Source organism: Falco naumanni, chromosome 4 (assembly GCF_017639655.2).
Source record: "Falco naumanni isolate bFalNau1 chromosome 4, bFalNau1.pat, whole genome shotgun sequence".
NCBI classification, from domain to species: Eukaryota; Metazoa; Chordata; class Aves; order Falconiformes; family Falconidae; genus Falco; species Falco naumanni.
In genome coordinates, this window is record NC_054057.1 from 82359720 (window position 1) to 82383840 (window position 24121).

Consider the following 24121-nt stretch of genomic DNA (forward strand, 5'->3'; position numbering starts at 1 on the left):
GACCGCTGCCTATTTCACGTCACTGCCTCTGCATTTATTAATCCAAAGCAACTTCAACAGGAACTTCTTGACTTCAGGGTATCCTACAGGACAAGGGAGAAATGGGATATCCTTGCTCCAAGGGAGGGAGGGGTCTCCTATGCTCCAAGGGCATGAGCCCAGGTGGTGGTAAGAAACGGGAAGAGGAACGGAAGAACCCCAGAGCAACCAGCTTGCACAGAGATCAAGACCTGCAGCCTCCCCAGCTGTGGTCGGGGGCCAGACCCGGGCTGTGGAACAGAGGATGCGGGAGCCCTTGCCCCTGCACTGCCCTCTCCATCACAGGGGTGTCCCCTGCATTCCCACCCGCACTTCCCTGGGGCTGTGTGTCTAACGCAGCGGAGCATCACGCCAGGTTCCCAGCTGCCGTTTGGAGAGGGGCCATGGCTCGCCTGTTCCCAGGCTGTCTCCCAGCTCTATTACGCCACGCTTCAGGTTTTTTGGCTGTGGTGGTGGTGTTGGTATTAAACTGAAAGCAGTGAAATTTCTCTTCTGCACCCCACCTTCTCTGTCTCCCCTGCCATCTCCTTGCAGGGCTGTAAAAGGGACTCGCAGACTCGAAGATGGTTTTGGAGACAGCGTGAGACACCTTGGGCCACCCCATGAAACACACTGGCCAGTCCTTGCCACGGATGACAGTGCCTGGGGAGGTAGGAGAGCATTTCAGCTCCAGGGCCGGCTCAGTGCCAGCCACCCTTTAATCACTCTGAAGTCGTGTGTGGTGTTGCTAAAACAGCATGAAAAAAAAAATTTTCAACAGAAATGGGGAGGTGGGATGTCTGTCTCTGGGTCAGGTGAGGAGTGGTCTGGGGAAGGAGGATGGCTGGTGAGGGCTGAGCATGGGGGCTGCAGATCCTGGGGGGCTGCAGCTCCTGGAGGGCTGCAGATGGGGGTCCTGGCCCAGCCCCATCGGGCCTCACCCCAGCCCGCATGCTCCCAGTGCCACCTGGTGCTGCCCAGCTGGGCCCAGTCTGACCCACAGAGGTTCAGGCTTGGGGTGAGGGGTGGGGTGGAGGGCTGTCATGCACACATGGGGACAGAAGTGTTCACATGGGCTGACAGAGACACATGTGCATAAATACAGGCACACGCAGGCTCCTGTACACCCCCCCCATACAGACACGCACCCCAACACACTCACCCCGGCACCCCCCAGGGTGTCACCACACACACAGCACAGTGTCATATGCACACAGATGTCCCTGACAAGCACACTCACACCTTTAGACACCAACATGCCCCCCCCACTCTCACAAGGTGTCACTGTCACACACACACACATACATGGTGTCAGTGCCACACACACACAGAGGGTGTCACGGTGTCACAGTGTCACACACATACAGTGTCACACAGTGTCACACATGCAAGTGTCACACACAGTGTCTCACACGCACAGTGTCACACACATGCACAGTGTCACACAGTGTCACACATGCAAGTGTCACACGCGGTGTCTCACACACACAGTGTCACACACACGCACACCCGCCCCCCCTCTCCCCCATGCCAGCCCGGCTCTCCCGGCCAAGCCGCTTATCGCTCAGTGCCGTGCCAGCGTGGCCGGACCCAGCCGGGTCGCACCAAACCCGGGCGAGCCAGGCTCAACTGAGCCGAGCCGTGCCGTGCTGTGCCGAGCCTAGCCAAGCTGCACCGAGACGAACCGGGCCGTTCTAGGCCGAGCCGAGCCGAGCCGAGCCGCACCGCACCGCACCGAGACGCCCGGCCCGCACCCCGAGCCGCCCGCACCGCACCGCGCCGAACCAAGCCCATCCCAGCCGAGCCGAGCTCATCCCCGCCGAGCCGCGCCGCGCCGAGCCCATCCCAGCCGCGCCGAGCCGAGCCGTGCCGTGCCGATGGCAGCCCCCCGGGCCTGGCAGCGCTGCCCGGCGCCGCCTGCACGGGCAGGGCTCTCCGCCTGACGCAGTGAGGAGCTGCAGCCCTTCTCTTCTCGGAGGCCGGCTCCAGCGTCGGGATTTGCTCGGCTCCGGCTGCGTTTCCCTGCCCGCCTCCTGCCCCCGGCCCGCCCGCCTGGGAGGGCGCGGGGAGCCGCAGCCGCGGGTGCGCCCGCCGCCCATCACCGCGCCTCGGGGCTGGGCGCGCCGCCGAGCGCCGGGGGCCGCCGCCGGAGCAGGTAGGTGCGCCCGCAGCCCCCGCCGCAGCCCGCCCGGCCCCCGCCCCGGGCTGAGCCCCCCCGTCCCTGCCCCGCACCCGGGGTCCCCCCGCCGCTGCCCGGCGAGCCCCGGAGCCCCACGCAGGGCCCGTGGCCGCTCCGTGTCGCCAAACTTTTAGCGGCGGCGGCTCAGGTTGGGGCTTCGGTGGGAGAGGACGGCGGGGGCAGCGGGGCGCCGTCCCCCTGCGCGGCCGGGGAGTCCTCGGTCTCGGCTGGAGCCGCTCCCGGTCCCCCTTGCCCCCGGGGGGGCAGGTCGGGCCCGGAGCGGCTCTCCCCGGCTTGGGGGAGCGGAGCAGGGGGAGCCCCGCCGGCCGCCCGGCCCGTGTTCCGCCCCTGCCCGCGGGGGATCCCCACGCCGGGGTCTCCCGGGGTCTCCCCGCCGCCCGCGGGCTGCGCCGGGGCCGGAGCCCCCTGCCCCCGGGGGAGCCCCTGCGTGCCACCGGCGCCGCAACTGTTGCCTGCGGGAAGCCCCGGTGCTCCGGGGGAAGAGGCAGCGCCGCGGGCGGCAGCAGCGTCCCCCCGGGGACAGGGGGCTCCGGGCCGCATCCCCTCCCCGCCACACGGAGCGCACCCACCACCCCAAATAACCCCGGCGGCCCCGGCTTTGGAGTGGGGGCTGTGGCCGAGCCGCGCCCGGGCTCTGCTCCCCCCCGCATTCCCACGCCGGCAGCGTGGACCTGCCTCCCCACATGTGCTCCTTCAGCGGCTATTTCTGTCCTCACGAAACGTGCCGCACATAGAGCTTTAATTAAAGAAAATTAGTGGAGGAGGGCGGCCGTAGCTGGAGGCGGGGGTGTCCGTGCTCCGGTGGGGGGGCATCGCATCCAGCCGGGGGCCGGTCCCCGGTCCCCCGGTGCTGGGGGGAGGCGGGGGGGCAGGTGCCTGCCTGTGAGTTTGAGCCGCTTTCGCTTGTTTGTTTGTTTGTTTGTTTTTTAAAAAAAGGGGGCACGGGGGAACACGGGAGCGTGGTCCTGCCCGCTGTGTGTGTGTGTGTAGTTTTAATTATTATGACAGATGTTGCTCTGAAGTTCCCTGTTAGTTCCCAAATTCGGGCTGAGCCCAGAGGACCGGGGCACCCGCCGGTTGGCGGAGCCGGTGTTAAACCGCGGCCGGAGTTGCCAGTTTTCTTGATTGCACCTTAATGAAGTTCGGCCGGGGATGGGGGTCCGCGGGGCGGCGAGAGGAGGGGTGTCCCGTCCGCTCCCCGGCGTCTGGCTGGGATGCTCCCCCCTTTCTTCTTGAGGGGTCCCTGTGCAGGACCGCTCCCCACCTGAGTTCTGCCTGACATTGCCGGCAGGGCCGTGCCTTTGTGTCCGGGGATGCCAGAGCTGTGAGGGGCAGCCCCCCCCCCCCCCCCCTCTTAACCCCTCCACCCAGCCCAGCCCCCCGGCGGCCCCCAGCCCCCGTCCCGCTCGATGTAGAGCGGAGATGCTCCGTGCGCGGCGGGACCCGGCCGGCAGCACGCCCCGGTGCTGGGGGACATACTGGCCTGTCGGGGTGTGTCACCTCCCCGCCCCGCACCCTGCTGTCCTCCTCCAGCTCTTCCCGGCCAGCAACCTCCGCATCCCCGCTCATCCCTGCCTTCCCCGGGCCAGGCAGCCCGGGGGGACCGCGATGCTGCCCACGTCCAGGCAGTGATTTGCAGCCCTGGGAAAGCCCAGCGGAGGGAGGGGAAGGGGGGAAGGGGGGGGCACGATATCAACAGGCTCCCCCGGGGGCAGAGGCAGCGGGGCCGCCGGCCTCAGCCGGAGGCAGCCGCTTACGCCTTCCCCAGCCGAGGACTCGCCTCCTCCCGGCGGCTCCGTGCGTTTCTGTGCCGGTTTGCACGGTATTAAATATTTAGAAGTTTGCAGCGGTGAATAAAGCGATCGTTAATAGAAATTGATGGCAATGTTGCAAAGGGGGTGGCACCGCCTGTGGAAGCGGCACGGCACGGCACGGCACGGCACGGCACGGCGGGGGGCGGGCGGGGCCCTCCGGGGAGTATTTTTAAGGGGGTTCAGCCCAAATTACCGGTTTGTCGCTCTGAAGGCTCCGGCAGCGCCCAAACCCAGATGCCGCTCTTCTTATTTCCGACCATGTCTTTAAGGGAAAAAGCGGATTTTTCCGCCCTGCCTGGCTGGAAAGCATTGCCCCGTGCCTGTGCAGAAGGGAGGTACCCCTCCTCAAGTTTAGCACCTAAAATAACACCCCCCTCAACACCTCCCGCCGTGCTGCCTGGCACCTTGCAGGGCTTACCCCGCCCCAGATCCCCCGGGTTTGCCCCGGCCTGGCGGGGAGTGCAGGCAGCGAGGGGCAATGGGCAGCGGGGGGGTGTCGGTGGGGGCCAGGAGCGTGTCCCCAGCGCCCCCCCGCCCAAAGTGCAGAGGGAGGGCAGGCAGCGCTGGGCAGGGAGGGACCCCCGTCTGGGCAGGGCTGAACTTTGCCCGGGGACCGGGAGGAGCGAGCGGCCCCCGGGATGGGGGCGCCCTCCCCGTGCGGGGGGTACCCGTGCCGGGAGTACCCGTGCAGGGCTGGCCGGGAGCCCTGGCTCCCCGCGCCGGGCTCCGCCGCTCCTCTCCCAGCTTGAGTCAGCGCTTTTGTAAACGGCGCGGATGGGGCTGCGCCCGGCGGTGCGGGATGCGGTGCGGGATGCGGTGCGGGATGCGGGACGGGATGCGGTCCTGCCGCGGGTGCGGAGGCAGCGGGAGGGGGAGGAAGGACGCGTTGATCGGGGGGATGGGGGGCAGAGCAGAGAAGGAAAAAGGGGACGAGGGTTGCCCGGGGGCCGGAGTGGGGATGCGCCCCCTCCCCCCCCCCCCCTCCCGCGCCCTCCGCGGCAGCCGCTCTCGGTGGGGCCGGCAGGGAGCGAGCGGCCGTGGGGCAGCGGCGTGGCGTGGGACGGGGCGGGCGAAGGGCAGCGTGGAAAGCCCCGGGGGCGACCCGACGCCCCGGTGACGGGCGCCAAAGACCGCCTGTACTCCCCCGGGGCGGCTCGGTGCCGTGCCCACTCCCCCCACCCCACGCTGGGGAACGCTCCCACGGCCCCGCGCTGCCCACGCGTGTCCCAGCCTGGCCACCGCTCCGAGCTGGGGCAGCGCCGCTCTGTGACAGCAGAAAGTGGCTGGAAAGGGGCGAGGCGTCACACGGTCTGCCTCCGGGAGGCAGGGAAACGCTGAGGGACCGATGGGAAGGCATGAATGAATGAATCTCCATAAAGAGCCCCAAGCAGCAGGGAGAGGGAGAGAGGAGGAGGAGGAGGGAGGAGAAGAGGAGGAAGAGCTGGAGCAGGGCAGGCAGCAGCAGACGTGACGCCGGCAGGTAAGGAGGTGCCGGCGGCCGCACGGCTCCGCGGTGCCCGGGCTGGCAGGTTGGGGGGCACAGCCCGAGCGGGGGGGACAGGAGCTACCGGCACCCCGCGTGGCTTTGGTTTGGTTTTTTAATTTTTAGGGGAGGCGTTTCCTTCCTGCCTCCTTGCAAAATGTAGGATTCCCCAAACTTCCCGGGACTCCCCCCCGGTACTGCCGCCCCGCGTCCCGCTGGCTGCGGGGGGGGGCTCCGGGCTGAGCCCCCTCCCCGGGCAGGGAGCAGCCGGCCGGCTGGTGCTGGGCGCTGCCGCGGCGGGGGCCGTGCCTGGCCCTGGGCTCCCCGGCGGGGACCGGCACCGGCACCGGCACCGGACCTGCCCCGCATCGGGCAGCCCCGAGCCCGGCCCAGCCCACCCGCTGCCAATGCAGCCGCCTCGGCCTGGCGGCAGGATTTACCCTACCGGGGGCATCCAGCTTCGCCTGCGGCCCCCTTTGCTTTGGGAGGGGGGCGGTGGGCAGTCCCTCTCCCTCCCGCATCTCTGTCCCCCCTTTGCCGCTACATCCCTGCCGCGGTTACATAAGGCAGAGGAGCGTGTAGCCAGGGCTATCGCGGGCCAGAGCATCGGGATGTCACCCAGGGATGCCCAGAGCTGAGCCCAACCTCGGCCGGCTGCTCCCGGTCCTCTGCCACACCTGCCCCGCTGCCAGGGGTGAGCCACCCCGCTGCCTTCCCCTGCCCGCTGCAGGGACCCTGCCTGCGGGTTAGGGGCAGCTGCGGGGGGACATGCACACACATGCACACCCCTTCCCAGCCCTGCAGCCTGCACTTTGGCTCTTGTGCAGAGCTGCCCCGCACTAGCACTGCTTAAATACGTGTAGCCTTGCTGTGCACATATGCATGCATGCACAGCCTTGATGTAGCAGCCTTGCTCTTGCAGATGGGTCCACTCCAAAGCCATGCACGCTAGAAGTGTTTGTGCACCGATGTGCCATGGTAGCTAGCACACGGGTCACGCTCCTGCACACACGTGTATGCCCTGGGCTAGTGGACTCCGTGGGTGCTCGCCGGTGCTGGCACAGGGGTGGTGTGTGCTCTCCCTGCCTGCAAGCACGGGCAGGGAATTTTGCGGGACAGGGCCGGCTGCCGGCCCGGGCGAGCGCTGGGAGAGCTGCAGGCCTGGCAGGGCAGCTCTGGCTGGCTGTGGTGGGCAGCTCTGCGGCTGCCCGCAGCCTTCTTCTCCCTGACCGAGGTGCTCTGAGCAGGGATCAATAATGCCTTTCTGATTGGCTTCAATTCCCCATTCAAAGTAGTCACTGCATTAGGACTTGATTTTTCTCCCCTTTGACTCCCGGCCAGATTAGATTGTGAATTTGGCTGATTTTAAGCAACTGGGGGAGGGAAGAGTCATACAGCGAGCAAGCGAGAACTGAAATATCCTACAGGATCCCCTGGAGGGGAAAGAAATCAGGTCTAGATAAGAGCTTGTTCTCCCTGTCTGGCTAATGCTTTCCTGTTTGATGATCAGAAAACACAAGATCTAACCTCTCACCAGGACGGCTTAACTATGAAAGGTCAGGCTTTTGGCTTGTTCGAGGTGCAAGGTTTACTGTTATGAGCTATGTATTATTTATTTCAGTTCTCCCATCATATGCTAAATATAGGATTGCACAATGGATGCAAACAGAAGGATGTGGCCGGTGCTTTGGAGGTTTCTGAGTCGGGCTCTGAATGTAGCGCTGAGGATGGAGAAGCTGTGGCAGGGGCAGGATGCGTGGTCCCTGCCCTGGAGAGCTCAGTGTTGTCCCGCTGGTTTGTACAGTCTCAACACCATCCTTGGGCATTTTTTTTCTGATGCGTATTTTCCCCCGTGCGCGTGTGCTGGGGACAAGCAAGCGGGTTATATCAGTGAAGCCCTGTGTCCCAGAGGGATATGGGAGACAGCAGCCAGGCGCATCCCAGCCGTGCTGGTCCGGGTGGAGTTTCCCTGCAGGCTGCTCCAGGGCTGGGATTTCACACCAAGAAAAGCCACAGCAGCACAGCAACACCTGCAGCATTGGCACTCAGCTGCAAATTGTTGTTAACTCCAGGTGTAGCAAAAGCCTGGGATTACATGTTTTCTCAGCAAAGGGCACTGGGAAGCTGGGTGGAGCAGGGGGATTTAAGGAGCTGCTGCAGGACAGTGAGTAGTCTTAGGAGGGGAGGATGTGAGGCTGGGGGCTTGCTCTAGGTGCCTTTGTGAGCTGTTTGTGATGGGGCTGTGGGGAGGCAGCTGGTGGAGTCATCAGTAAGGCTTTGAGGTGGAGGGCAGGAAAGCTGCTGCAGGGTTGTAAGGGGGTATGAGCTGGGGGCACAGCCTTGGGTGGTGTTTTGCATGACCCAGTATGGTTGCTGGATTTTTTTTGTGTTGTGGACTAAGGGCCTGGGGAGAGTCTGAGTGAGCCTGGCAGGACAGCACTGGGGCTGAGTGTCTGGGTGTGGTGAGAGATGGTGGTGTGATGGTCACCAGCAAACTGGGCCCAGAGGAGGCTGGTGGGGAGGAGAGGACCTGGGTGGGCTTAGTGGGACAGCTACAGTGCCATGCATGGCTTCAAGCTGTGGGTGAGGCAGGAGACGGAGCTATGAAAGCAGTAGGGTTGTGGGGACCTTGGGGTAGAGGGACTGGAGTGGAGATCCTGTGCTATGGTCCGGTGTCTGCTGCACCCCTGTGAGAGCACTGGTTTGGTGTGGAGAAAAAGGAGGAAGAGCATGAAATGGTACGTGAGCTGTATTTTGGCTGCTGGAGCGGTGAATGTTATGTACAACCCCTAGCACAAGAGTCATCTGGGTCCCTGAGATGTCCCCATAAAAGAAGCAAATAATAATTAATATCTAAGAGGCTGTGAGAGTTAGCTCCAGGTGAGGGACACATGGAGCCTCCATGTACCACAAGGAGCTGGGGCAGGAGGGTCTGGAGGAGGTGGCCCTGAGGGTGCAGTGTGCCCATCAGCGCAGGTAAGGGAGTTGGAGGGGCATGGCAGGGGGTCGAGGTGGTGGAGGTGGGAGTTGCTGTGGTTATGACAGCTGTGTGCATTAAAAAACCCCCAAAACTTCAACAAAAAGAAAATCCCCTGTCAGTCAGGGGAAGCTTACAATCTGTCACTTGGGTCCAGGTTCTGTACCGCCTGGCATGGTCCCCCATGCAATGTAAGGTTCAAGGTATAGTTCAAGATGACCCAGTGGCTGGAGAACCACTGACCACGAGGAAAATGCCCTGAAAATGGACTTGTGGCCAGCTGCCTTGGGGAGCAGAGCATCCCGTGTCCCCTGCCCCAGGAGCCTGAGCGCGTTCTCCCTTCTGGGGACCAGTGGGGGAGAAGCAGGCGTCCCAGGATGGGGTTCAGATCTGTGACCCCTGCTCCTGCTGGATCGGGTCCTGCCCAACTTGGGGACCAAGGTGTTTTGTTCAAACATGTGTTGTATGCGGTCAGGGCTCTCAGTGGGAAAAGCCAAATAAACACAACCCCACCGGCTTCCCCCCAGCCCTCTCCCCTTTGTGGTTAGGGGGAACTGAAGAAGAAAACTCCCGGGTTTAGGTTTTTTTCCCCTCCACCATTTCAGCATTTCTTTAGGAGCTGGACAAGGGCATTCCCTGTAGCTCGCTCATATTTTTAAATCAGCAGGAATAAGTCTATGGAAATGTATGTGTTTTACTGTATCAGCTATCAGCTTTTAGCTTTATTACAGTAAGTGCGGAGTTTTTTGTGGGCCAAACTCATTCATTGGATTTAATGGAGTTAAACTGCAGGCAGATTTGGCAACTTGTTTGTGTATATATTTGTAAAATGGACAGGCAGAGATAATAAAGTTTTATACTTTATACGGCATATTTTAGGGAAAAGTTTTCCAGTAGGTTTTATAAACAGCATGTATATTTTGCTACAGTATATGCTCATACCTCAGCACAAAGCACTTCAACGCTGCTGCTTTTTTCACTTTCCTAGAGCTATATATGTGTGTGAACTTGGATTTGCCCATGTTGTCTTCTCATGCTGCTTTCCTTACAAGCGTCTTTAGCGGTTTTAAACATTTCCTTTCTTCCCTTTTGGTGTATTTGTGTCTTTTCCTAAAAATGCAGGTGTGGTAAGAACTGTAAGCCTCGCTGCAAAGGGCTCAGGAGGAGGGAAGAATAATGTATGTAAAGCCTCTTGCTAAATACCCAAAGCACTGTCCCAGCTGCAAATGCAGTATCTCAGGACCTTTCACAGGTACAAACATTTGCTGTGAAACCTTAGAGGGGCTGACTTTTTTTTTTTTTCTTTCTTCTCTTTTCCTTTTGCTTGAGATGCTGTTTTCATCTATTTCCAGAGTGTGATGATGCTGGTTTTTTTGACCTGTTCTGGGCCAGGCTTAGATCCTGCTTGTGCAGTGCCTTTCCCAGTGTAACGTGGAGCAAACCAACACTTGGAGCTGTAGAAAAAAATGTATTTCTAGAGGATGGATTTGTTTTCTAATGAGTTATTTGATATTTTTCCAGGCTGTAAACAAATTAGACCCAGACCTGTGGCTACTGGGCATGGGGGGGGGGGGGGGGGGGGGGGGGGCACGGAGTGGTTGATGAGCTGAGCTAATTACACAGGTTTGACTTACCAAATGGTCATCACCGCCTCATATGGAGCACTTGGGGGTGTGGCATGGAGGGGAGAGGATATGGATATATAGGGTAGACGCAAAACAATGGTGAGTGATGAGGACTTAAATAAATCTGGAGAGTCTGGTGACATTAAAATAAATTGTGGGTAGTAAGGTATGAGAGATATGTGATGTCACAGGAACCCTATAATGTATTTATAACCCAGCTCAGGAGTTGTTTGGGTTTCTAAATAATGCCTTAATTCAATTACCCATTCTTAATTAGTGTTTGCTCAAATTGGAGCAACATCATTAATTTACTTTTATTGCCTTCTACTTTTATTTTGCTGGTGTGGTGGTTTTCATTTTTTGACTCTTTCCCCACTCTGAGACTCGTAGCACCCAGCTGTGATGCTCACACCACAAACTACAGCTTCTTTGGTAATACCAGTTTTCCATATTATGAATATTTTTATGGTCACAAACTGCATAGCACTGACCTGACCCTGTAATTGGAGAAAGAAAGAGAAACAGAGCCCAGATGTGAAGTGGCTCCTTTCAAATGCTGAGCAGCATCCTTTCTTGGTAGAGCAGGGCGATGAGCAGGATTAGGCCCCTTGGGTTCCCCCAGCAGGGGGATTTTTGCCTGCGTTTGTTTTTTCCCTCCTGGAAACTCACAGTAGTCTCAGAGACAGGTGCTCCCTGTCCCCCCGTGGTGGCTGTGAGCATACAGGGCTGCTCCTCTGCTGCTGGCACCTGAAGCTGTCCAGGGATGGGGTGGCACAGGGTGCTGTGTGTCACCCAGTGGGGCTCATGTCCAGCTGCTTCTGCATGGGAAGAGCTGAGGGGCAGCGCTGTGCCCTTTATCGCTTTGTCCTGGGGACAGACATGCTCTTGAGGGTGGTGTTCGGGTGTTTGCTCTTCAGCTCCTCCTGGAAAGGAAAGCTGGGTCAGGGGCACGTGCAAGGTGGAGGCTGGCAGCTGGGGCTCTTGTCCTCTGCACAAGCCAGGTTTGGGGTTAATGCTGACTTATAATAAATGCATTAGCTGGTTTATTTAAGATATAGGATGATAACCGATCAGGGAGACTAATGCAAGCCAAGGCTGCTCCCTCCAAGCCGTGCCTTGCAGGAGCAGATAAACGCCTGTCCCCAGTTTGCAGTGAGCAGGTTGGGTTTTTCTACCCTTTGCCCTGTCTCTTCCTTTTGGTTCCCTTTTCTGGCTTTGCTTCTCTTCCCCACCCTCTGCCCACGCTCTCCTCTCGCTCGGAGGCGAGAGATGCAGCCTCGAAAGCCCCATTCATCACTGCCCGCTAGCCAGGCACTAGCAGCCGCCGCCGCTCCATTGATTGACTGTGGCGGTGAGTGAATTTAAAATCATTACGCTCCCGAGACAGCTTTTAAATATGACGAGATGAAAATCAAATCTGTAAGATCTGTGTCTCCAGCCAGGGAATCCCACGTGGCTGTGGGTGCTGTTGGGGTCTAGGGGAGCCCCCGCTGCTCCAGACCTGGTGGGTGTCTGTACGTGAGCCTGGATCGCTCCGTGCCATGGAGAGGGGAGTGGGCAGGCAGCTGTGGGCAGAGAATTAAGTAGAAATATTTCACTGTAGAAAAGACTACTGTGTAAAGCCATCCATCTGCTGTCTATCTAATGCTTTGCATGAATTAATGAGCTGATTGATTAGGAAAACCTTGCAGCAGCCGGCTGAGGTAGATGATTCTTGTCCTCATGTTACGGGTGGGGGGAACCTGGAGGTGCAGAGGTTAAAATTAAGGTTTCCAAGCTGTTTGGTGGGTTTGTTGTGGTGGTTTTTTTTTCTTTTAGCGAATGCTGTGGTTAAGGCATTTGTCCATGTCTTGTTTCACTGATTGATTGATCTGATTTTGGATGCTTTTTGGCCTCAAGAGCAGTTGTGAGAGCTCGGTACGGCTGTAACTCAGCCTTGGAGAGTCTCAGCTTGGGATCTGATCTTCCAGTGTGTTTGTGGCAAAACAGCACAGTCTGCTGTGGCTCTCGGTGTGAGTTTGTAACCAACAGTCTCTTCCCTTTCCACTGGATAAGATGAACTCTTGCCATTTCTTACAACGTTGGCATGTTGCTCTTGCCCCGCAGCCTTTGCCAGGCAAGGCTTTCCGTGAGCATCCACAGAGTCACTCTCCTGGTCACCTGCAGCTTGCGGAAAGCCTGGTTGCTGATGGCTGGGCGCATGGAGCAGCTCTCTCTCCGCTACGATGAGTGCAGCTTTTCAAGAACGATGCATTGAGCAAATGTCACTCCACAGCCCCAAAATCTATCAAAGGAAATGACAGCGGCTGTAAGCGTTAATCATCTGGTATCATCAAAATAAAGTTGTTGCAATAGAGCATTGTCAAGGGATAAATGTCTTGACTTCAGCTCAGTGCTAGACCCGTTATTGCTGGTGGTTCACCAAGGTATTCTAGCCAGAGATGGTAATTGCATGGCCCAAGTGCTTATCTTGTGACATTATTAATTAACCCTTCCCTCTCCAGGCTGGGCGGCTGGTCAGTCTGATCACAAGAAAAAATCCTGGGACAGCTGAGGAATTGAAGCAGTTTCTTTTCATCACTGTGCTGAGAAGTTTGTGCCCAGCCCTGCTTGAATAGAAGTAGTGATGTGTGGAGCAGCACTGAAGGGGCATTTCCCACCCACCCTTCTGAGCTCTCAGTGCAAAAAGAGTCAAGTTGTTAAAGCAATGCAAAAGAAGGCAATGATTAATTTTTTTTTTAAAAAAAAGGTATTGAACATCTGAAAAATACCTGCTTCTGCTTTACTCCTGCCCCAGGAAGTGGCTTGGAAATAAACCCTGTAACCCTCATGCTGGTTCTGCCCCTGCTCAGGGTGCAGCAGGTACAAATGCTGTGAGTAGATGTAGTGAGTGTGGCAGACAAGGGCATCCATCAGGGCCTGCAGGACCAGGGATGTGACTGCTGGTGTCACTGAACCGATTAACTCCTGGGGATGGAGGGAGGCACTGCAGTAATGTCACTTCCAGCTGCCTTCTCCTGGGAAGGCAATGCTGAGCAGTGAATTGCAAGGTCTGGCGTGTGGCCCAAGGGGATGGAGAGCTGCTGGAAGTGGCTTTCTGTTTAAAATCCAGGAGTTCAAACCTACCTCTCGTGTTTTAAGGCACCATTGATCTTCTGTGCTGGCTGGGTTTGAGCCCCTGTCCCTAGAAGCTGCAAGGACCTGGCCTGTGTCAGGAAGAGACTGCTTTGCAAAGTGTGCAGCAGAGCTGGCAGTGGGGCTGAGCTGTGCGTCACCCAGCTCTGCTAGGCAGGCAGGACTGTAACTGCAGGGTGCAAACGGGCTGGGTGGGTGCATGGTGGGGATGGGCACCTGGCTGAGCCCACCCCGTGTTGCTCACTTGGTCTGGCTCCTACTTGTCTAGGGAAATGCCGAAGTGTAGGCACAGGAGTAATGCAGCTGCTTCTGGAGAACATCCACCGCAGAGGAGTAAATGGAAAACTTCAATAAATCAACATATTTCAACAGCTGTCCCAGTTCACAAAGGTGCAGAGATTGGGCTGTGGAGTTTGTGTCACTGCTTTACCTTTAAAGAGAGGAGGGGAAATAAATCTGTGGGATGCAATTCTTAAAGCTCCCCAAGAAATCATAGAATCATTTAGGCTGGGAAAGACCCTTAAGATCAAGTCCAACCGTAATGCTTACAAGCAAAGCAAACACCACTACCCCATCAAAGTTCAGAGAAGTTTGTCATGTTTGCTCCGTGGGTCAGTTTTTTAATCTTGAGCTTTCCCATACTTCACTTTCACAGAGAAGTCCTCTTCTCTATGAAAATCCTTTCCAGTTGTGAAATCAGTTCTAATTCCACGTTGGCTTAAAGTAAAAGCCTGAAACTTTCTGCATGGCTTTCCCTACCCTCTTTCAATGAAGAATTACTAGTTCCTGCTCTGATATTTTTTTTTTTTGTCCTTTCCAGTCCCTATCTTACTAACAAAACAGCCATAAACCAGGATCATGTTATATAGTATAGCCTTTAGGATAATGCACTCCCTTTAGCACTGGAACTCTTACTTGTGATGGTGAACGGAGTAATATACTGCATTTTAATTAGACTGGGTTGGGAAATAAGTGTTTCACTCATTGATCTTGCTCTTCTCCCCATTTATTTTGAAGTGCTGGTGTCTTTATTTTCAGCAGGCAAAATCAGAAGTGTTGCTGTAAATCCTGACTTTCTTCTGTGATTTAGATTATAAGCAGCTCCTCAGAGCCAGGGCTTGTGGGGTTCCTTGGAGCTGCTGAGTAACAGGTGACCTGCTCTTCTGCAAACAGCGTGTAAAGGGCTGGCCATGGGGACCAGATGGGAAACAGCCTTCAAAGCTGATGAGGTTTTTTTGTGACCATCGGAGAGCCTTTTACAGCTGTAAGGGGAGCTGTGCCTGGAGAGCCAGCAGCAGCGTTCGGTGGTAAAACTCGGAGGTGAAGTGACATGCCCAGGGTTACCTGGGGTGTTGGTGCTGGAGCCTGTGCTGGGACCAAGTGCTGTGACACCTGCTTCTGCTTCCACCATGAGACTTATTTCCCTTCTTTGTCCTTAGTTTTGCAGCGCAAGGAAATTTTTGCTTAATTTTAAATGTTCTCCTAAATCTTGGTGACGGCAGATTGACGTAAGCGTGTGCTGGATCAGGGCCTGTTCTCTTATGCATATGGATGCATACGCAGCTGTAAGCGTTTTCCATCTTTAGGCTTCTGCAGTCCAAGGGACAGACCTTCCCTCCCTGCCTGCGGATGTGTCCTCTCTTCCCTTGCACCACGGGTAGTAGTGTTGGGTCTGCTGGCCTCCAGGGTGAGAACATGGAGGTCAATTTGGGTGGAATTGCTGGTTGCTTTGATCATTCATTGTCCGTTGAGTTTGCTAATGAAGCTGGTGCCTGTGTGCAGCCTCCTGGGATGCTCTAGAGCTGGGCATGGCAGTTGGGTGAAACCCTGAGTGTTGCAGTAGCATCTCCCCTGGACCACGTGAGCTGGGAGATTCCTCCCAGCCTGATTCTCTGGGAGGTTTTGTGTTGTGACCAACGTGTAATTCTCTGCCCATATGCTCAGACACATCCTATCTTCCAGAGCTTGCCCTGTGTCTTGCTTTTACTGGTATTAATGGCAGCTAAAATGCGGCTGCTGCCTTGGGGGTGAGAGCAGCAGCTCCCAAAGTGGGTGATGCCGACAGGTTGGGTGGCATGGCAAGGCAGGCAGTGCTCATCCCAGCCGGGAAAATCCAGCTGGGGAAAGTCCAGGCTCTGCATCGCTTTTGATTTGTGATATCCCTTCAGCCATGCCGCAGCCCTGATGCTTGTTCAAGGGGGAGTAAAAGGTGCTTCCTCATCGCTGTGCAGCATCTGAGCTTTCTGAGAGGTCTCCATCTATTTGCCAGCATGGGTTGTACTCATGAAGCTCTAAGCTCATGCTGGATGACAGCCTGATGAAACTGCAGGTAGAAGGTTAAAAAAAAAAACGATGGGGAGAGCAAGTCAGTTTATAGCAATTCCATCTGATTTAAACTAAAAGGGATTGCAATATATAAAATATTTAAATATTTCATCTGTGGAAGAGCCCTGAACGAGCTTGTACTGCATGCGTTGTGTTGTAGTGCTTGAGCAGGCATGGCAACAGGGGTGCCACCCCTGCTCGGCGCGGGCTTGTACAGAGGGAGGTGGCTGTGCCCCCTCCAGATCCAGGCTGGCTGAAGGGTTTTGATTAAAAGTGTTTTATTTTAACAGGGGATTCATTTCACCCTCCAGTCGGTGAAAATTGTCAGTGTTTTAACAGGTTTGGTCTGACTATCTAGGGGTGACGGTCTCATTCTGCTTCTCTGCACTTACTATCTGCTGGGTGCTTGGTGACCCTGGAGGATGCTCAAAATAACCCCAAGTGAGAGCTGTGCCTGCCCAGTCTTGTGGAGAGTCACGAGGTCACTGGTGTAACTGGGAGGAGAATTTGTCCTTCTACTTTAAAAATAGCTGTATTTTCTTTAATGGCATTTTCCTTGGGGCAGCCCAGGAGCTTGCAGGAGTGTGCAGACCAGTTGAGTTGCCACCGAGTGGGAAGGCGTGCCGGGGTGCCTCAACTAATCCCATTTCTAAAACATGTTTGTCTCTAAAAATGAACCGAAGGAAGCAAAACTCTGTGGAGTTTCTTGTTCCTCCCCAAATATTTAATTTTCCTGGTTTCCTGTAACCAGGTTGAAGATGTTTCCTCTGTGGAAAATGCTCTCTGATATCGCTAAATAGGATTCTGTAATCTCCAGCAGCTAAAATGTTTAGTTAAGGTCCAAGGGTGTGTGTTGTGTGTTTTTTTTTTTTTTTTTTTTTATCCCGATCTGTCCGTCCGTACCAAAGTGTGGGGTTTCTAGTGATGAGCGATTCAGGGCTTATCGCTGGGAAGTGCTGTGAATGCCAGATCTGCGCTTACTTGAGGAGAGAAATGCATGAATTTTTCCACATCACTGGGAGCTGAAGATTTTGCTAAAGGTGCCTCCAGCTGCAAGTAGTGAGATACGGTTCTGCCGGAGAGCTCCGAAGAGGCAGAAACTTGTGTAGAAAATTTAAATGTGGATTTCATACCTTGGAAAGCCATCCATAAGGAGAGAGGCAGGTGCTGGCCGGCTCTCAGCCATGCAACAGGTAACTCGGGCTCCCCGATAACGAGGTTGCTGAAGCACAGACGTCGTGCCTGTCTTTAATCTGACTTTGGAGGTGTTCGTTAGGGAGCCCTGGGCTGGATGCTGCCTGCCTTGTCTTGCAGGCTGCGGCACAGCCAGGTGAGCGTGGGGACGTGCCAGCGCCTGGGGTCGGCGCTGTCCCCATCAGTGCCTCTCCATGCGCTGGTTGCACGGGGTCCTGCTGGGTCAGCTGCTTCTGTCTCAGTTTTTGCATGTAAAAGCTCCATTAAAAGTTATCACAGCCTGGGATGCAGATGGACGTGAGACAGGCTGACCGCAGCCAGGGCAGGGATGGTCGGGACAAAGTTGCCTTTCCAATTACAGCCTGGGGCAGTGCGTGCTGCAGGAAAAGGAGAAGCAATAAGTAAATCAAGCTTCTGTTTGTTGTCTGTAAGGTCTGTCTGTTAGCTAATGAGGCAGACGGCTGAACCTCTTTTTAAATGATACTACCTAGCGCTTTTGTAGAGTTATAAGCGGTAACTCGGTTAAACCCAAGCTCTGTATCGACAGGCGGCTGAAACCAGCACCTCCTTCTGCTGGTGATTTGATTTCATTGTGGTGGCTGAACTGGATGTTTTGGTAACGAGGGCAGGGCCCTGCCTCAGTGAGCTCTGCCGAGCAAACCCAGCCCAGGAGAGAGCATCACCTCTGCCGTGCCCAGCCCGCTGGGGCTTGAGCCCCACAAGCATGGGGCTCAGCGCCGCCCCTGCTCGCCCACCCATGGGCCACTGTCGTGGCTGCGGTAAATGCCTGCTACCCCAGTTCATGGGGTGCCGGGCAGCCCTCTGTGCCCCCAGCTTCACCTGCTGCCGTGTGCTCCGCGTGCAGCATCCTGCCGGCTAACTCACTGCTCTGCCCTCTGCCTTGTCCCCCTCCTCGCACCCCATGGAGCTGCCACGTGGTTCTGGTGCCCGGCACGTAGCTGATGTCTATTTGTAAGACAATACTTCAGCATTACTTAGTGAAAACACAGGTGGCATTGTACAGCTGGTAGCAACATTGATTGAAGTGATATTTAATCCAAGGAAAATACATGATACATAGTCTAGGATTCCTCGCTTATCCATCATATAATGCAGTTCATGGGGATTAAATATCCCTCCTGTAAAGTTGTTTGAGATCAGTGTTGTTATTTGTTTTGCAAATGATCCTGACAGGGATGCTGAGGGCTATCGATTACCAATGGTTCTTTAAAAATTACTATTATACTGCAAATTATGAACCTTGGGGGTATCTAGTTATATGATAATGGAAAAGCATTGGTGTGTAATGACACATGCATCATAATAAATTTGCTCTTCCTATATAATGGAGATTGAAAGGGACATGATTTATGACCAATTGCATTAGCTGCCTGCCATCGTATGTCCAAGGTAACATGATGGAATTGCCTGGTTGTTCATTGTGGCAAGAAGTACTAATGTTTAGGAAAGCAATTTAGAAAAAAAATAAAGGAAAAAAAGCCCTTATTCTGAGCAAAATCTCCTCTATCTTCCTGTTTAAAATGTAAACCACTCTTCTAATTCATAAATAGCTAAAATCTCTCCATCACTCCACTCTCCCATGCTCTGCTCTAGGAGCATCCACAAAGGATTGCACAGATGAAAACCAATGTCGCCAGTCCTAGAGGAACTCCTGGGTTTGCTTGGAAAGCCTTCACAGAGCTCCTGGCCATGGCTGGGATCAAAGTGCAAGTAAGAGCCCTGAATCAGCTGGGAATGTCAATGCATTGGTGGCCTTGAAGCCAAGGGACAACACATGTGTTGAGTTGTGCTCTCATTCCTGATGGTGAATGCGTGATAACACAACTGCTTGTCTTCCAGCCTCTCCTGGTGTTCCCCAGCTCCATAGCTGAGGACTGAACACTTGATGTGTTTGAGAGCAGCCAAAGCGCTGCTTTTGGCTAATGGTGGCTTGAGCAGTGTCAGCAACCTTGGGCACAGTGCTGGGTGCTGTGAACTTGCCCTGGCCACATGCTCCGGGCACCTGAGAGCCGCTTTCAATTGCCTCTCCATCGTGGGTTGGCATGGGGGGCTGGTGGGGAGGGTTTGACGCCAGGCCTGTGATGGGTAATGTTTTCAGGATGGTGTGTGGTGTGAAGGTTAAATGGGATGCTTTTTACCGTGGCCGTTCTGTACTCTTGGCATCCCGCTGCAAATACCAAATGATGGCAATGCTAATAAGCCTTTTTCTCATCACGCTGCTGATCTACAGTAGAGCCCGCAGACAGTGAATTCCTGGGCCTGTGCTTCTGTATTATCATGCTCAGCAGTAGCTGAGCATGGAGAAATACATGTCCAGGAGCCAGTGCCAGCAGAAGCATGTGTAAATCAAAACGAAGGGAAAAACAGTTTCCCTTCTTCCTCCGGCACCTTCTCGGCATCTTTTGTCATCAAGTCATGTATTGCATCGAAAGTCATCAGGCTGCCAATGTGGAAAAATATCCATACTCTCCCTGAAGTGCCCATGGGCAGGAGACCTCCTCCATAGATACTGATTTATTTCCACCCTGTGTTCATTTATTTTGCTGTGCTGCAGTAGGGACACTTGCACAGTAATTTCTTTAAAGAGACTCAGTGCTTGATAACATGGCACTTTGGATGAAGGAAGGCGGAGGTGTGTGCTTGTTTAGGCATTATTCTGTGAGCTGTACGACATCTAAAGATCCAGCTCCAGCCTCCCATGAACCCCAGTAGCCTACTTGGAAATGGGATGGAGGAAGGTTGAAATAACAAGGGATTTTGGAGTGCACACTAGTCAGTGGAGGCAGTGTGCATCCCTGACAATGAGCAGGACTGCGCTGTTACCCACATTATCCAGAAGAATTATTCCCCCTGCCTGAAGTAGAAATAGTGCCCTGGGATGAGGCTGCTGAGCTGTATCCTGCCAGCCTGGTTCCTCAATGGAGGCTGGGGGTGCCTGAATGTCTTCATCCCTGGGGGATGAGGAGCAAGGGCTCCTTGAGACAGCACCATGGAAGTAATTTGCAATATAAAAACCAGCACAGAGTAAAGTTCTTCTCATTGTGGAAATGCTGCCCCTTGACTTGCAATAAAGTAATTATTTATCGTGCTGTTTTCTTAGCCCAAGTCCTCTGCAGGTCACAGTGTGCTCTACCTCATCTTGCAACCTGTTTGTAACTCTGCTGCGATTCAGGAGCAATCGGCAGCTACAGAGATGCTGTTTGTCGTTAGGGAAGGGCCATGGGCGGGGGGTGGGGGGCTTTGGTTTTGCAATAAAAATTAAATCCCAGGGTTTTGTCAATGCTTCAGATATGAGATTCTTTCCTTATAGCCACTTAGAGCTTTTCAGAGGAATTGCAATTTCAAGATTGTGGAGGAGGGTGAATCCAGGAGGGGAGATCACAAGGTGGGACTCAGAAATGCTGGCACAAGGGAGCTCTGAAATTCCTCAGTCCAGTTTTCTTCTTGAAGCAGGACTTTTGTCAGTGGTGTATCAGGCTGGTGTTGACTTTGTCTAGGCGAGTCTTAAAACCGCTCCTAGGATGAATGTAGATGATGGGTTGGGTGCTTAGGTCTCTGCCTCCCTGGGGGATTGGAGGTATTTGGGGGTACAGGTCACGGGTTTCATTCTGTGACTATGTGGACCCAGTGCAAGATCCTCTGGCACTTCAGAAAGACAGGGGGAGGACCTGAGCTGGAGAAGTTTTAGGGGATGGAGGAAAGGCTGTGTCTGGCTGTTTATTTGTCTTTATCGTGCCCAGCTGAAGCTGGGTTAATGTACAGAACTGGACAGGAGATGCCCTGATCAGGAGTGTGTTTGACCTCTGCAGAGATATGCACAGATGCGAGTATGCTGGGGAATGAGGTTTTTCCCACTGTTACCTCTGTGGGTGACCTAACCTGGGTATCTCTGATCCAAGCCCTCCCAGGAGAGAGCACCCTGTTGCAAGAATAGCAAACGCTCTGCAGCCACCCAGGGAAGGCTGGAGTGGGAGGAAAAGAGCCCTTGTTTCTCTCAGCTGCACCGGGTTGGGTGGACCTAAAAGCAGCAGGTAGGAATGCCATTGGCACTGTCATTACCTTAATGTTTTGTGTCACAGTTGTAGTGGGACATTGTCACATGTATGGATTCTGGGAGGTCTTTTGATTCAGCATTGCATCACATTTTATGACAAAAATCAATGTAAAATGGTTGTCATTGGAGCGGTGTCCTTCAGCCCAGTAACTGGCGGTGTAAGTAAGTCACCAAGTCAGCGCGCGCAGCAGCAAAGCAATACATAATTCAAGAGGGATCTTTGAGTGACACAGGGGACGTAGGGGCTGCACAGCTGTCACTGCATTGTACAAAGCAGGTCGGTTGGAGTGAAGGTGGGGAGTTCTCCCTGTCCCGCTGAATGCCCTGGGCAGAGCCTGGCTGTCCTTAGAGGGACCAGCATCCCTGGGGTTGTGTTGTGTGAAGCTAAGCTGCAGACTGAGGCAGGATTTGCTTCTCTTTGGAAGGGTTTATCTGGAAAATGTGGATACACAAGCATTTCTGTGGTGCCTGCCATGGCCTCTCCCCAGCCTGGACCGTTGCCAGTCCTTGCACAAGCAACACCTTCCTGCCCTGGTAGCATCCCCCTTGCTGGGGGAGAATGAGATGGGCAAAGGGGGCCTCGGGGGCAATGTGGCTGTGGTTTAGACAAGCTTGTAAGAGGTTTGATGCCATCTTAGGAAAACTTTCTCCCTCTCTTGTGTGCTAGTGCTAATGTTGACTTTGAGTTTGTTATTTTCCCTGCTGTCGTAATGAAAGTCCAAGCACTACACAACTGTGGAGATCCTGACACAGGGAAGCAGCAGCCAGCATGCACCGTTTCTCTGGGAGAAGGGATCCATTCAAACAGTTCCTTTATGTCATGCTCTAATTTTGCCACTGTTGGTTTATTTTTGTTTTTGGCTTCTTTTTTTCCCACTGTATTCTTCAAACTTCCCTTTCAGGGCTTAACGGCTTAACCATTTCAAAGTTGTGCCAAGTGGAAATGTAGCATACGATTTTCTCACTAAATGTTGTGCTGATTGCTCAAATGTATTCTGGATTGTAGAAAAACTACAAAAAACTGGGCCGAAGAAGGGTGAGAATTAGTCTTCAGGTGAAGATCCAGGTCTTTGCATGCTCAGGAAAGATCTGGGGAAGCAAAGAAAGTGCTCCTTGTCGCCTTCTTGCTCTGCAGCATCTCGTATTGGTGTGGCTCACAGCAGTATCGGTGGGCAGGCAGGTGCTGAAGCACAGGTCTCGGTCCTGAGGCTGGTACAGTCTTTAAACACAGGTCTTGGTCCTGGTTGTTGGTCCCAGATATCAGAATTGTGCTCTGGGCGGGTGGCTGCCTGTTCTGCTTGTCCTGCTGAGATGCTGGAGGATTCAGGGCAGAAACAGCCCTGCTCCTGGTCTCCCCTGGTGCTGATTGAGCGCCTCTGATGGGAGCAGATGCTGCTTTTGGGAGATGAGATGAGTGTTACCTGGTCACAGGGTCACAGTCCTGTCCCATGAGAACTCCTTTGTGAAGGGCCCGTTTTGTTTGGCTCGTGCTCCCATGAGACTGTAAAGAGCTGCATTTTCCCAAGGAGGACGAGGGCAAGGAACACTTCTGGAAACGTGGACTTTTTCTTGGTAATAAAGTGGGTTATCACCATCTAATGACTGCTGTGACACAGGTCACTGTGCAAACCTGAGCTCTTGGGGTGATGATATGGGTGCAGGTTGGGACACAAGAAAACAACTTGTTGTTGCGGAGCTGGGAGACTGACGTGAGTCCTTTCCAAAGGCAAGGGTAACAGAGAGTTATTTTTCTGCCATTTCTGGCTTTTTATGGTTGTTCACATTAGAAGATCTTTGAGGTTCCTCACTCGTCGTAGAAAATGCCTGTGGCTCTGAGCTGCGGAGCTGGGCTCTGGATCACGGCAGCCTCTGTTAAAGATGCTCTGAGCTGGAATTTGCTCTTTCATTATAGCTCTCAGGCTTGCAGGGTGAAGTGAGGGACAGCTGATGATTATTAGCTTTAAATTTAATAATGCTTTTTATAACACTTAATCTTTCATTAATAATAAATATAATACATGCTATGTTGTATCTAGACCAAGAAATGCTCAGGTTTCTGCAGTGCTACAGCTTGGGCAGCTGGGAGCTCCATGTCGCTGTGAGCAAGGCGTTCCCCAAACCAGATCCATTCGGCAGGGGATGTGGGGAAGGGCTCGGTTTGGTTTCCACAGGTCTTGCCTGTGTAAATCCTTCCTGGTGCAGGGGACAGGCAGGGTCCTGTGCCCTGCTGGTGCTGTCTGCCTTTGAAGCATCTCCAAGTCCCCACCTGCAGCACCGACCAAGAGCTGGATGTGGCCCCGTGATTTATTTGTAATATTCCTGGGGGAAGGAGAGGGCATGTGAAGGTCTCTGGGCTGCAGGCAGAGGTGAAGAGCACGGCGCAGATGGAAACCACAGAGTGATGGTGCAGACTGGGGATGTGCAGTGAGGAGGCTGGGCAGGCACATTTGCTGCTTGAAAAACTTCTGGCTGTTCGGGGTGCAGGGAAAGGGAGGAGAGGGATTCCTCAATTTGTCTCCTCATCTCTCCCAAGTAAATCCCTGCTGGCTGATGTGGTTGGCACATGCAGAATGGCTTGGCTTGATGCTTCAGTGATGGTCTCCAGCCGGTGCGATATTCTGCTCAGAGCTGGGAGATGGGGAGCATTAGGGAAGCCGGGGGGCAAAATGTCTTGCCGTGATCTTCAAGGAACAGTAATGAGGAGGACTTTCTGTTCAGATTGCAGGAAATCTCCCCCCCCTCCCCCCCCCCCTTTTCAATTAATAACCATGGGAGGAAGAGGCTTTCCTAGCTTGTAGGGAAACAAAACTGAAGAAGCCGGTTGCAGTCATGTTGTTGGAGAGCGTCCGGCTCCACTTGAGTTGTTTTTCCACTATTTGGGTAAATAAGTTAAGACAATAAGGAGGACTGCTGAGATAGTTGGCAGTGCAATGAATCCCCCGGGAGATGAGGGCAATGCTGTTTATTGGTGGGGAGCTGCCTGTGCGTGAGGGGTCAGTCCTGCAGTTATGTAGAGGGAAGGGAAACAAACGGCCTGTTTTAGCACCAGATTCATTGCGAGGAGGTACGCCAGGGATCATTAGTGCCACAGCCATCATTATCTTTTGCTCGGATTAGTTTTCTCTGTTTTTCTTTTTTTTAAGGCAAAAAATAATGGCTGGTTCCTGTTAGATCAGATATGGACAAAATAATAGCGGTATCACAAAGATTGAGGTCTGCAAGATTAAATTTGAAAGGGAGGAGGAATGATAGCTTTGGCCCTGCTTGCTGTTACA

General features: G+C 54.3%; 1 protein-coding gene across 7 annotated transcripts in view; it reads left to right on the top strand.

Moving 5' to 3' along the window:
* The first annotated feature begins 1572 nt into the window (after window positions 1–1572).
* The window catches only part of ELFN1 (extracellular leucine rich repeat and fibronectin type III domain containing 1), a 109144-nt gene continuing 86595 nt past the window's right edge, over window positions 1573–24121 (top strand). For 2 of the 7 annotated variants that reach the window (XR_005827675.1, XR_005827674.1), the window contains exon 1: window positions 4936–5512. The gene's annotated coding sequence lies outside the window, so the exon portion shown is untranslated. Of the gene's footprint in view, window positions 2174–4935; window positions 5513–11280; window positions 11469–24121 lie in introns of those variants that run through there. The other 5 variants (XM_040592896.1, XM_040592898.1, XM_040592897.1 and 2 more) reach the window with 4 other exon arrangements.